The sequence below is a fragment of the Odontesthes bonariensis genome, chromosome 15 (genome assembly GCF_027942865.1).
Source record: "Odontesthes bonariensis isolate fOdoBon6 chromosome 15, fOdoBon6.hap1, whole genome shotgun sequence".
Lineage (NCBI taxonomy): Eukaryota > Metazoa > Chordata > Actinopteri > Atheriniformes > Atherinopsidae > Odontesthes > Odontesthes bonariensis.
In genome coordinates, this window is record NC_134520.1 from 2,227,384 (window position 1) to 2,241,181 (window position 13,798).

Below are 13,798 nucleotides of genomic sequence, written 5' to 3' on the forward strand. Positions count from 1 at the left end.
CACGAATGTTTGTTTTTTTTTGATGCCCCAGTGCCTTCATGTTATTTTTCCCTCGGTTTTTCTAATTAACATTTTTGGGGACAAATGCGCTTTTTTTCAGACTCACACAAACAAGCAAATTGCAAAAGGGAATCTATAGTGAGAAATGTGTTTTCAATAAGACTGTGACTTAGTGCAGTCTGCCTTAAGAGGAGAGCAAAATGAGCATTTTCTTTTTTTCTCCAAGGAAATATCTAAAAAGATATTGGACAGCAACAGCACTATCACAGATCGCACATGGTAAATGAGCTCAGACTGTGGTAGTCAACAGGGAGATAACTATCTCTCCCGCTCTTGCTTCTATGTTGTTTCATATTTTTTCTTGGCTCTTATTCATTCCATTTTTTACTAGGTGTTTTTTCCATAGCACTTTCCCTGGTGCGCACTGCTGCTACAACATATCCATCTTGTACATTTTTTTTTTCTTGAAGAGGTGTACGTGAGCGGGCGAGACAGAGAGGGAGAGATGGAACTATCCCTGCGTGTTTAGCTGTAAGTGCATGTGTGAGTGGATCTGTGTGTGTTTGTGACTGCCACAGTTATGCATGCATGCCTTCCAGGCTGGGCATAAATCATCATTAGAGATGGCAGATGTGTGTATACGTGTACATTTGAATGTCTGTGTATACTCACAGCGTCTGCAGCAACTCTAGCTTTCCATGCTCAACAGGTTGCTTTATTGTTACAGCTCCGATGCTCTGTTCCGCTTCGTTTCCAAGGTTTCCGAGACCTGAACTGCTTTAAAAGACAAACACAATATGCACACAGACCAACCAAACACACACACACACCGCGCTCTGTCGCTTGGACATGGTGACCTTGCACAGTGATGAGAAAGTGGTTTGATAAACTCTTCTGAGAGTTTACTGCACTTCCATAAGGTGTCTGACACTGTGCTAGTGGGCAAGTGTTTGTTGGTGGACCAGGGATTTACACACACACAGATATATATATATATATATATATATATATATATATATAGCGCCTCACAAGCCTGGGCAGAAAATTCTGTCACAATATTTCACACTGCAGTCTAGCCAGATGTGAGTTGTGTAAACTTGCATTTGAACACTTAGTTCCATTCCGATCATGAACCCTATGTAAAATAAATAATTGAATACATAAAGCCATTGTGATGTCACCCACTGGTTTGTAAATTGCTATTTTGAAGTCTTGCCTTTGGCTGTCACTTTCTACCTGTATATTTGGACAACAATGTGGGGAGAGTAATACCTGAAACCTGATAGGACACATGTATGTACATTTTTGGCCTCATATCTGTGTTTTTATGAAATTGTATTCAAAAGGACCAGAATCTGGTGAATCTAACTAATGACACCACAATGACTTGTGGGAAAAATGTATTGACTTAGTAATTCACGAATGAGAGATGTTTTTTTTTTTTTTTTTAAACATTTGGAGCTGCTCTGAGTGGCCATAACTGTTATTGCTTTTCTAGGCACTCTTTTCTGTGATGTTACTAAATATAGACCGGTTTTGACATTTTTACTTGGAATCAATTTATCAAATGAACTTACAGCTATTTAATCGTGTGTATTCAATTTCTAGCTTTACTATCACACTATGTGTTGTGGCACAATAATAATGTGGTTTCCAAAGAGGTAATTACAGAACAAATTTTGCTTTTCTAAAATACCTGGTTCCCTAACTGCATTTTTTAACCACAGTTTAATACTATTTTCTCTTTTTCTTTAGCTGCTATTTCGACTGGTAACATCAGGAGGCACTCAAGACAAACAAACTAATAAAACTGGTAACTGGAATGTGATTTATGTCCCTACAGTAACAAATTCAGGCATTTTGATTGCATGGAAGCTTATTATATGTAGGTCAAAATTACAGCATTCATCATTACTCCTCTTAAGGCACTGCTTTGTAAGCCACTGAAATGATTGAATAATTGGAAGTGACCAATGCAAAGCAAGTGGTCATTTTACGTATGTGAACCTTACCGTTTAAGTACCGCTGAATATTGGGTCATAACCTTAGCAATTCCTATTATCGATGCAAGCATGTTTGCATGACAGTTTTGCATGGCAAAGCAATCAAAGCATACTCATTCATCCACAGATGAAATAGTTTGGTTGACAGTGCAAACCTGAGAAGGTCTATTTTTTTCCACACAGGAAATTGATCAGCAATCAATAAAGGAATCAATGAAGTATCAGACTGGTAAGCAGAATCAATTATGGCAATAAAATCAATATAAAACCTTTTTTTATTCCCATCCCCACTAATGTATAGATGTTACAGATGTTCTGACCACAGAAATGTGTTAAAGAAGAAGTTAAATCTGACTCATTTTATTGTATTATACACATATTGTAATAATATCTAAAATGTTCAGTATTAACCATCTGAAAAGAATAATGGAACAAAACCCAGAAAAACATAGGTATTGCTTCCTGTTGTGGTAAAGGATATCAGAACTGATCAATTTGATTGATTAGTTCTTCTCTTCTAAACAGTCCACCTCCATCTGACTCATTTGTGTCACAGGACGTAGTGAATGAATTGATCTCAAGAAGAGGCCAAAAAGGGGTTGCTCACCAACACACTTACATGGTGATGGATGAGATGCATTCCATGCTGATGCAGTTGAGAAACATACAATTAGTCGATGGCTGTGGATTATTAATGACAATTTCCTGCTGCTCGCTAGTTACTCCAGTCAGCTGCTTTCAAACTCACTGACAGTAATGGAATCTCAGAGCCTGTCTCTTCTCAGCCCCCTTCACTTCTCATCACATATTGGACCTTTTTGACTTATCTTTGTGTCAGTCACTGTCAGACGCTACCTCCTAGTCCTCTTAAATCTCTGGTTTAGTATTAATGCACATTTGTTATCCCTTTTGATATTTCTCAGCATTCAAAACACTATGACACTTAATCTGCGTCTGGTTTCATTCAACATGTGTGTGTGTGTGCTTAACTTCGAGGCCCTATGTTAAAGAAGGTATTGCAAATCATACTTCCTCCCTTTCTCTTGTAGAATATCATTCATTTGATGTGTACTGTATGTGTGTGTTAATGAAAGAAGGAAAGACTCCTCTAGCAAAGTGGACCACAGATCCATTATCCTCTGCCTGCCTTCTGACCAGCTGGGGTGTGTTCCTCTGTGTGTGTGTGTGTTTTTATATATGTGTGTGCGTGTAATGGACACTAGGCAACGGGAAAATCAATGGTATTAATTTGCAGAGGCAGTGGTGTGAGCTGAGACAATCTGCTGCACACAGAGAGCCATGCTTTGCTCAGATTTACCGCACATGCATCTATTCCAATTCCACCTGCCCAAATCACACCTTGGCTCTTCTCTTCTCCTCTTTGGTTTGTATTCAGTGGCAATGTCACATTACAGTTTGAGGTACAGTGGAGTGTCATGCTTCACCTGCTACTTTCTTTATCATGGGTGCAGGTAATTAAAAGGCAGGCAGCTCCATGGTGGCAGCTGGGAGGACAGGACTGAAGGGGAGGGCAATGATCACATGCTAATGCTGCCTAACCCCTCCCTCTCCCTCTATCCCTCTCACACTCACACACACACAATACACACACAACACTACATGTACTTTTACTTAAAGTAAAATGTGAAAACCATTGTTACAGATTGAGAGGTTTAGTGGATTTGCAGCAGTGGTGTTAACAGATTGTTCTGCAGTAGCTGATATGCTATTAGTAAAACTCCAATTTATGGTACTAAATCGTGGTTCATAAATGTTTAGTTTCAGAATAATTTATTTCATAATTCAAATGAAATAGATGCAACAGCGGCACATCTCTACAGAAATAACTCAAAATCGACTCACTTTCCGCTTCGAGTGACACACGCACACAAACTGCACTGCTATCTGCTGTTAGATTCGGTTCTTTTAGTTGGAAGCTCAAGAACGGACCGGAGCAATTCAAGTGAAAATGAAGTCTTTATTAGTATGGCAACAAGTGCAGTATTTCAGTGCTGGTCTCAGTATGACAAAACTCTCGCAGGAATCTGTCAGACTGAGCCCCTTATTTCCGGTTACATTTTGTATATATGTCTCATAGTTTCACACGGTGGATCCCTTGTTGATCAAATGTGATTGGATATGCATACTAACCCAAATAATGTCTCTGAGTAATCCAAATAATGTGTGTGTGTGAATCTGCCCTTGCTTTCCCAGGCTTTCCTAATTGTTTTGTCTCTCTACTCCTGGATCACCTTAGGACATATGGAAAAGTACTGAGCATAATGTCTAAGAACAAAGCCAATTTTAACATGCAGTAGCCAATAGGCAATGGAGTTTTCTGTTCTTATTGTTGTTTGAAGGCACATTCTCTAAACCATAAAAACATGAATGCTTCATGGATTTAAATCAGGGCCGTTTAAATGAACACGATAATGATACATAAAAGAATCTCACTTTGATCGCCATAAAATGGCTTGATTTGACCACCTTTTTTCTCATTCAGTGAAAGAGGATCTATGGAAATGCTGAACAGTCCCCGCCTACTTCTCTGCCTGCAAGTGAAGGACGCCGGCCGTTCCTATCACACTGACTCAGCAACATTGACTCTGCCACGCTATGCAATATCTAGTAAGATTATTAAGATAATACAGCCTAACAATTCTGAACTAAAAGGCAATTCTCAAGAAGAGGAAGACCTAATCATAAAAGATTAGCTGAAAGTGGAAATATTAAAATGACAATGTATTCACTTAATTTTGCTGTTAACAAAACTTAACAGTAATAGGTAATGTGTGCCTTTGGAATGACAGCGTTATCAACTGGTAACTTGATGGCTATTTTACCAAGACCTTTTTCTCAGCACCCATTTGAACGTGAATTATTGTCTGTAAGATGCAAGCAGCAGGTAACCTGACTCACGTCATCTGGCTGCGTTCACCAACTACACGCGGGGGCGTTCCCTTTCCTCACGCAACCATCTGAGGAGCCTGGGAGTCATATGTGTTTTGTCCGATTAGAAAATAATGAGAGCCAATCATTAATCGCTGGGTGGGACTTTGGATGAATGGGCCGCGTTATGGCCGCCCATTCATGCTCCAGAGGGCGGGAGTCAGGTAAGCTCTGAGCTACGTCACGGGTTGAGTCATTGGGAGTGGCTGAAGTGGCGTGTCAGTCAAGATGACGGACAGATTCTTCATCCAATCACATGCATGAGTTTTAGAAAAAATAGCCCCATTTGAAATCATGTCGGTTGTGGGCTCGTCCCAGATGGTATGTGAATACCAGAGGGCGGGAGTCAGGTAAAGCAGCAGGTGCCAGACAGGTGAAGTGGTTAGGTGACACTTTGGCTGGTGGCCAGCTAATGCATCTTGCCAGATTTTCTCACTGGCTGGAGATCCTTGTTTGCCAGGGCTGCTTGCCACCCACCATTCGCAGCATTTGCCAGCCAGGGCTTCTTTTTGGCCAGCGGGAGTAAGCAGCCTGCTAATTACTTTTTTAACATGCCTTTTAAGGCCTTCACTAGCTACCCAAGGAGATGAGTGCTTGTATGCATTATGCATTATGCAGATTGACAACTTGTAGAAAGTATTTCTTTGTTCCCAAACCACGCAACAAAGTTGTCAACCAGTTCACTGTACTCAACTTCCTGTGCATCACTGATACACTCAGCAACTCTAACGTCATCTCAGTATTTCCGTGGACGACAGGACTCTGAGTTGTACTGGAAGCCTGAGGTGTACAGAGTGAAGAAAAGCAGAGAGTACCGTCCCGTGTGGTGCTCCTGTGTTGCTGACCACCTTCTACCTCTATTTCCTTAAGCCACTCACATAACATTGCAGGCTGAATTATATCAAAAGTGCCGGAGAAATCAATGAACGCAATCCCCGCAGTGCTACTTGTTTTGTCCAGATGAGAGTGGGCTTTCTGAAGCAAGTAGATGTTGGCATCTTCAACCAACGATTCCTGGATAATAAATAAATTGAAGTGGGTCTTGAAAACTGTTCACTTGCTTAGTTATGGTGTTTTTCCATTATATGGTACAGCATGGGTCAGTACTGTTAGACGCAGCAAGGCTTTTTCCAGGCCTCCTTTTCCAATACATGCAACATTCCCTCACTATGGGCAGAATCTTCTGTTTGTCAGTGCAGCATATTTGAAGCTTTGGCAACAGAGACAAAACACAACTTCCATGTGTATGTGTTTATTACATTACAATGATTTAGCAGATGTTTTTGTCCAAAGTGACTTACACGGGAGAAGTATAGAGGAGTATAGAGTAGTTACAGCGCTGAATAAGTTTGCAACAGGCTTTTAATACAGAAGGCTTTGGGGAGGGCTCGTTTATGACTGAGTGCGATGGGACTCAGCTGCATTGAGCAGAGAAACAAAGATCAATCTGTAAACCCATGCCAACGGTTGATAATCATGTTATATCATGTGATAATCGTGTATTTATGAATAATGAATATGCAATCTATGTGCACAAATTAGATAACTGTTATTTTTGTTTGAAGTTATGGAGGAAGGAAGTATGTCAGTTTGTTGCAGTTTGTCACTGTATAGTTTTGGCTTAGCTAACTACAATGGAAAACAATTTTTTTTTTTTTAAATAAGCTGAGTCATGTCATACTGTATGGTACCATGCAATGGAAAAGCGCCATTAAGTGAGCAAATATGATGTTTTTTTTAAGCAGAATGTCTTTCACAACACTGGAACTGTGTCCTGACTCAGGCTGAGGTTGAACAGGAGATTTCGAATCACACATAGCTGTTCTGCGCAAGATTTCAAGACCCTGGGGCTGACACCATCTGGACCTTCCATCTTGTTCTGGTTGAGTTTCTCCACCTGCCTCCACACTGGTCTCTCCAGTTGCCACTTCACCTTACAGACAGGCTCGAAAAGAAGGCAAATAAGTTCTTATTATGTCCCAATGTAGGGGGAGATGTTTGTGTGGGTGTGTGTTAGGATCCATGACTTAAATGCATTGTGACACTGACGAAGTGTGACAAGGACGCTGTGGGTCCAGAAAGGGGTTTGAAGTTTGGGCTGTTTAATGCTTTTGAGGAAAATGCTGAGTGTTCTGAATTGAGCCTATTGATTGAGTCTGATTGGCTCTGTCCATACTTCCATCAGTCTGATCCCCCCATCTCTTTAAAGCCTGTGATCTTTTTCATCCCTCATATCATTTTCCTGATATTTGTTGTCTAGCTTTTTGTCTGTACACCTCCTTGCTTTGTCTTGTACTCTTTTCCAGCTATTTTTGAGCAGTCCTCAATTGCATCTTTCACTTCTTCCTTTTTCAAGCCATGACTGATGTGCCTTCATTGCACATCATGTCATGTGTGAAAGCACAGAGGTCGAAAAGGGGGGTTGAAGTTGATCCACTGCTGATATGTCTCCAGCAAGGGAGGTAGAGGCCACTGGTTCCACCGAGGTGTGAAGGAGGCTAATAGCTTTGTCTTCCTCCCTGAAGGCATTCTTCCTCATGTTCAGCTTTTTCAGGTCACTGGTGATCCAGGGTTATCATTGGTGAAGCACCTCACTGTCCTTGTTGGGGTGATACTCTCCACACAGGTGTTGGTGTAGCCTGTCACACTCTAAGTCATGGCACTGACGTCATTTTGTTGTACTTCAGAGTTTAATCTGGTCTGTGGTGTCAAAGCACCTGTTCAGAGTTTCTTGAGTCGAAGCAGGGACGAGGAGCTCTGTTTTCCTTGCATTTGCAAAGAATATGTATGTATATGTAAATATATATTAGGGATGTACACATATACACGTTTTTTTTTTAAATTATTTACTTATCTCACATTCCCATGAGAATCTAAGGAAGAAATGGTTTAAACCTTCTCAAAGTCGTTCTGCGTCTTGGTCTTGCCCAACATTCACAGCATTTACTCCTGAAATCATTTGGGATTTGTGGTCTTGTTCCGGATATTAGTTTGGATTAGGAAAGCTCAATCAGCTGCACCTGTTCATAAATAACTTTTCCATTGGCATAGTAACTCATCATAACAAGATGTTGGTTGAAAAGTCCAAATTTCGACAAAATACAAATAATATGATCGGAGCTTGTTGCCAGTAAATTGACACCTGGGGTAGACTCATGGTAGTTACTGAAAAGAAAATATTAGTCACTCAATATAATTGAAAGACCAAAAATGTGATTACATTTTCATTTGTGTTACATATTCTTTATACTTATTTTAGAAATTACGTCATCAAGTGAGCAAGGATAAAGTCATCTTGTAATCCTGCCTGTGACTTTGCAAACTTCTCCTTCTTAGAAATACAAAATTCTAGTTTGATATCTTTCACTCCAAGCCGAGAGAGAGAGAGAGACTGTACATAGACACGCGCACACGCATAGTTATGAGATTGAAATACTTAGATAAAGCAGGCTCACTGCGCTCTCTTTTTCTCCATGTGTCTAGCATCACACTCCCCATGACTAATCCAATGTCGGGTGAATAAATCCAATCAAACCTGTTTTCTGCTGAACCTCGCTGCCCTGATATTGTTAAATATGTATACTCAACACACATGGCCTCATACAAAACATAGTCGTGCTATACATAAAACCTGCTTACAGCTTTTTTTTTATTCGTACAATATATTTGAGCTTCAGTACTGGATATTTAAACTCTTGGCAGAAGCTGGTTTCACACATGAAGAGTGTAAATGCTCAGGGAAATATGCAGACAATGTGGCGCAGACTTTTTCTGCTGTTGCTGTTCACACATGTACTTCGTGGTTGGAGTTTTTTTTTTGCTGGAGCAACATTCCCACAGCATGAAATACAAGGGAAGGGGGTGTGGTGGAGCATCCATCAGGATTGCCAGGAAGCAAATGTATAGTGCAGAAATTGCAGTGTGTCCATTACAACAGAGAACTGGTGAATGAGGCTCCTTGACTACTTTTATCCACAATGTTGTAGAGAATGGAAAGCAGCATACAGGTCATTAGAACAGTGTATAAAGCAGCAGTTCTCACCAGCACACATGCACACCCGCAATAAATATTCAGAGGGATTAGCTGCTACATCTGCACATTGTCACATGCTGATCTTTTGGGCATTTTATCAGAGGAATTAGGTGGAAGATGTCTAGAAATCCTGAACGAATGTTGTGGACAATTGCATTGTTCCATGCTACCCCACTGGAACATCTGGAGTGAATGTGTACTGCTTCATTGGAACATTGATTGAGCACAAAGGAGAATTGTGATTGAAAAAGGTGGTTAGTCTAAAAGTAATGCAAGAAAATAATAGTTCAATACAGCAAATCAAAATGAGATTAAACAGTGACTAAATCTAAAACCTAATGAAGAAGAGAAAGTAACTTGACATTTATGTGACATGTATACGTGCCAGTAGAACAGAATATACCAGAGTCATGAAAATGTTGGATTCTCACAATTTTTGAGCCTTTACAGTGAAACTGATTTAATTTTCTATTTCATATTTTGATTTGAGTGCAATGTGTAATGATCATATTATAAGATGATTAAACCTGAGTCTTCAATGTGTTGTTTTACTGTTGCCTCAATCAGTAATGAAACACATTAGATGATTTTGTTTAATTTGTGAAAATAGTGACACACAGTTCACTGTGTTGTTTTTTTTCCCTAAAACAATCAGTTTATCTATTTATTTTTATTTTCTATAATTTTACATTTCCTGACCATATTTATTTAGTTGATATCTTTGCCGTGATGACTTGGAACCTTGGAACTTAAATTGTGACATATCAATGTTGAGCAAATGTTCTTTTAAATGTAAAAGTATTAGTTTCATTCAAATCAGCAAACCCTATCAAGGCTTTTCTTTGTAGCTTATATACTTATGCTTATCATGCCTGATATGAGTGGATGCACATAGTTTTTAATTGGCTTTGTCTTGTGTCTTAAATGATATGGACAATACCAGGTGGAGGTTGTGTGGCAGTCTTGCTTGTCCAGTCTTCCACGTGGTGTTAGGACAGGCTCATTTATCCCCTCTCATGTGTCCTTTTTGTATTTGTTTTGATTCATAGCTTATTGCCTATCTTTACCCTCTCTCTCTCTCCTATCAGTATTTTGTCATAAGTCTAGTTGTAGACTTTTCTTCTTATTAAAAAATACGCATGCACACAGATCTCACCTGGCTGTTACACGAACTAGAAATACTGGAAGGAAAAAAAGATTGCCGATGTACTGGGGTGATTATTGCTGTGTTGACTCATCACTGACTTTTTACTGTTGTTTGCGAAGCGTGACTTGAGAACTGATGTTGCATTATAGCTTTTCTCCCTTAACTTCTTTTCCACAGTCTGCTTTCATCGCAGAGATCTCAGACTCTTTCCTGTTATTGAATAGCTGAGGAGTCATTTTCTAGCCTTGTGTCGTGAAGAAGAAATTCACTCAAGACAAATGGTCCAATTCTACTTAAACAGGCCCATTCATATTGTAATAGAGGGCTGGAACAAAGCAAGGAGAGGCAGGACATTAGAAATGGCACAGTCAGCCTTATTCACTGTGTTTGACTCTCTGTCAGTATGTGTGTCTGTGAGAGAGGGAGACAGAAAGATACAGGGATTGTAAGAAGGGAAGACAGAGGGGGTAGAGTGAGAGAGGAAGAGCTTTTTCTCTTAAATTCTCCCTGTTGGAGATGTACTACCTCAGGGATATTCTGCCATCTGATCCACTTTAGTAGTGTGGCAAACAGCCAAGGCATCTTTTCAATTACAGAGAAATGGATAGTGTGTGTGTCCACATGAGTGTGCAGCCATTGGTCCGTGAGTGTGTTTGTGTCCACGTGTATACAAAAAGAAAGACAGGCACAGCAAGAAAGAGGGGATCAAGAAGAAAAGAGTAAAAACTGAGCTTTTCATAGAAAGAAATGTGGGACAGGGAAGTTGTAAGCCAACAAGTGCCTGTATCCTTCATTGTCGGTTTGGGACTCATCAAGAGACAAGAAACCAAATGCAACATGACGGAAGGAAGGTGAAACGGGGAGAATAAGAATAACAGGATTTTGCCATGAAAGGAGAAAATACTGCACAATCCCTGTCTTTAAGCTGAGCAATAATTTAAAGTCTTCGCCCTCTAAAGCCTTGAATCCACATATACTGGTCATCTTAAATCAAGTCAGGGCATCTCGGCCGGCTGCTTGTATGTGTGTTTGTGTATTGGTCCACATACACAGAAAGCCCCTGGTCTACTCTGAATTATTGACAGCGGAGAATAATTGATTGGTTCACCTTCAAGCCTATCAACCTCCATCTGAGTGCACCACCTCATATCAGTATGCCTCCTCCACTTTTACTCTCACTCCCTTACACTCCGGCTTTGCTGAAACATCTCCTGCTTGTTCTCCTCTTTTGCATTTTTTTTGTTAAAGGTTTGGCTCATCCAACAAACAGATGCGACATATTTCCTCAGTGAGCAGATGTGACATCGAGCCACGAAAAAAAAAACTTGGATTTATTTACCCAGGCTTTGAGAAATCTCCCTAAGAATCTTACTGTCAACAACATTTGATTAGTTAAATTTGACATAGATTACATTTGATGTTCAATGACCTGTAATTTTGACATTTCATTTGACTAGATGACAATACTTCTAAAAGAAATTCTGGAAATCCCAGACCAACAGATACAAACATCTTGGGATAATATGATAAAAGCCTAGACATGAATATAGTGAAATAGTGTGAATTATTACCATTTTATACAACTTGGGTGAACCAATCTATAAGACTACCCTCAATCTTGTAAGTTTTTTTTTTTTTTTTTTTCCCCCAGGCTTCTTATCACCTTTTGAGTCCTGGCCTTGATGCTGTGCGGCTTGCCATCAGTTGTAGCTGTCCATAGTGCAGTGAGACTTGTATCCAATCAATAACAAGATTCTGTAGACAGGCGACAACTGTGACATGCAACTGCTCCCCTGGCACACATGCTCATACACTAATACACACCCAGGAGTGGAGGTGCACATACATGCTATGCTGACATAGAGCCCCACTGCTTTGACAGGGCGGAGATGAGGTGAGGATGAATGGATAGATAGATAGATAAATAGATAGATGGGGGATGGAATGAAGGTAATGGGGAGAGGTGAATGGTGTCGATGCTTTTGCTGGATCACGGTCGGTGCCAATGGGGTTTTACCCTATTTGTCCTGCTACAGGCCTCACTGAGAGCTTGACTGTTTATGGTTAGTCTCCAGGTATAGATCTTTACATTCGCCATAACTCTTAAGACTGTAGTGTGGGGTTGCTGGCTGTTCGTAGAATTTAAAACCCAACAATATATAGAGCTCAATTACCAGCTCACTGTACAAATCTTCTTGACACTGAAGGCTTAGGGTCATTTTTAAAGCTACCTTAAAGCTTCTTTTTCCCTCTTTTGCAACACCAATGCCAACATTGCAGACCATAGCTGTATTTCAACCAACAGCACCTAAAATTTAAATAGCCGTGGGCCATTTTGTCTTTCTTTCTAGAGTTAAAATATGATTTCAGCCTTGGATGGTACACAGAGCTCTATGGTTAAGGTTAGGTTAGGCAAACTAAGTGTGCTGAGGTATGTTGCTTCACACCAACAGTGCTGGCTGGAACGTTGGCACTGCCACCCTGAGCTTTCTTCAGCTTTATTAAATTAAACACTGTCTGTGTTATCTGTTTCTGTTGGTTTTTTTGTGTTATTTGTGTCTTAGAACATAACTGCTATGAAAAAATAGCAGATTAATGTTTTCTTACTCTAAACCATATTTTTGTTGTCATGATTGCTGCTGCTTTGGTTGTCATCCACAGAGGGAGTAATGGCCTGCAGATCACAGCAGACCATTGTAGGTGTTTTATTTGGGCCCTAGAGCACTAGTGCTGTGAAACAGTCAAGGAGTATTGTTTTATTGCGCTGTCGCAATCAGACCTCTGTCTCTAATTCATTCTTCAGCTCCAATAGTTAATTGTGAGCAATTAATTATTCCCAGCAATCATCTTCTTATTCTTTATATGCAATTTAACTAATACTGTATTTATTCTTATCATGCAGACCTTTTAATTGTTGGAGCACTCCAAGCACAGAAGTGATGGCACATCACAGCATAAATTATACACGCTGATTCAGCATTATTTCAGCTAAAAAGGCCACACTGCAAATCCCCTGCTGCTCGTTCTCAATTCTCATTTCTGATTTTTCTTATGTTAGCGTAAAGAGTCTACACATATCGCTTGGTGTATACGTATCGGTGTTGTGCTGGGGGGATGCATGCAGTACTCAGGTGTGTTATGCAAATATGTGAACCTGGATTAGACCAATGGGAGCGTATGGACAGTGTAATCCTCTCCCCTGTACATTTCATTATCATATTTACACTACAGCAGTAGAGGCCTCGTCCTGTGGAATAATCCTTCTGCCTCCGCCCATCTCAAAAGAGAGACAGAGAGAGGTATTGTTGTATCATCTTCTCAGCTTTCCCCTCGGAATATGCTGACTCCATAAGAATGCCTCACAGTTAAAAGAGAAGTCAATTAACCTGCATGCGTCTCTACTCACTCCCTTGTGTGTTGGTGTGTTTGTGTATATTTAAAGCTGCGTGTGTGCGCTCGTGTGTGCAAATGCATTTGACAGTCATGGATACGCTGATCTTCTCTATGTATTTTGTAAACATAGTCAGGTACACACATTGACACAGAAGGCAAATACACAATGCTGCACAAACATAAGTCCATTCCATCTTAGTAGGGATAATTAATCATTAAAGTGCACATATACAAATTGGTGTTAGTTTCACATTCTTCAGTCCCATTGCCAGC

At 40.1% G+C, this 13,798-nt stretch overlaps 1 protein-coding gene across 2 annotated transcripts in view; it reads left to right on the top strand.

Moving 5' to 3' along the window:
* The window catches only part of dab1a (DAB adaptor protein 1a), a 282,597-nt gene that overhangs the window by 71,435 nt on the left and 197,364 nt on the right, over positions 1–13,798 (top strand). The window contains exons 2-3 of one of the 2 annotated variants that reach the window (XM_075484619.1): positions 1,756–1,813; positions 2,187–2,232. The exons of the other annotated variant lie outside the window; for it this stretch is intronic. The gene's annotated coding sequence lies outside the window, so the exon portion shown is untranslated. The remainder of the gene's footprint in view (positions 1–1,755; positions 1,814–2,186; positions 2,233–13,798) is intronic. 2 annotated transcript variants of the gene reach the window in all.